Raw genomic sequence first — 837 nt, 5'->3', positions numbered from 1 at the left:
TAGGGGACGGAAGGGGAGGGGGCGGGGCCGGCAGCCGAGCACCTGCTGGGGGTTCGCGCGACCTCCAGGCGCGTTGGGCTCCTCCGCCGCGTTCTTTGGGGGCTTGAGCCCAAGGAGTTCGGCCCATGGGACCTCCATCCGCAAGGGCAGGAGAGAAAGGGGAGCGCTGCGCCTTCCAGACAGGAGCGGGGTTTCTTGGGTTCATTCTCAGCAGCCACCCCCAGGACCGATTGGGGACGTGGCTCGGTGCCCACGGCAGGGCAGTGGTGGGGGGGGTGGGGCTGTCTGGGCCGAAAACTTAACCTGTTTGGAGGAATTAGCACCTACGTTTTACTAATGAAAGAGCTGTAAAGAGGTTTGGCGACTCAGCTAAGGTCACACAGCTCTAAGAGAGGGTCGGGGGAGCTGCTTCCCAGGCTGGTACTGTTCAGAACTGTACCCAGAGCAGGGGGAGGAGAGAATCTAATATGAAAGGAGCAAAGAAAATGCTGTGAGAGCACGGGAGAGGTAGAGACTGATATGACCAGAGAAATCTAGGAGGGCTTCAAGAAGGAGGTGGCTTCTAGGCTGGGGCTTGAAGGAAGAATGAGAATTCTTCAGGTTGAAATGAAGGTTGGAGGGCCGGCCCGTGGCTCACTCGGGAGAGTGCGGTGCTGATAACACCAAGGCCACGGGTTCAGATCCCATATAGGGATGGCCGGTTCGCTCACTGGCTGAGCGTGGTGCTGACAACACCAAGTCAAGGGTTGAGATCCCCTTACCGGTCATCTTTTAAAAAAAAAAAAAAAAGAAAGAAAAGAAATGAAGGTTGGGGAGGGGAGAGAACAGAGATGGGCC

This window comes from Galeopterus variegatus, unplaced genomic scaffold (assembly GCF_000696425.1).
Source record: "Galeopterus variegatus unplaced genomic scaffold, G_variegatus-3.0.2 Scaffold446, whole genome shotgun sequence".
NCBI classification, from domain to species: Eukaryota; Metazoa; Chordata; class Mammalia; order Dermoptera; family Cynocephalidae; genus Galeopterus; species Galeopterus variegatus.
Note: the sequence above shows the minus strand (reverse complement) of the source record.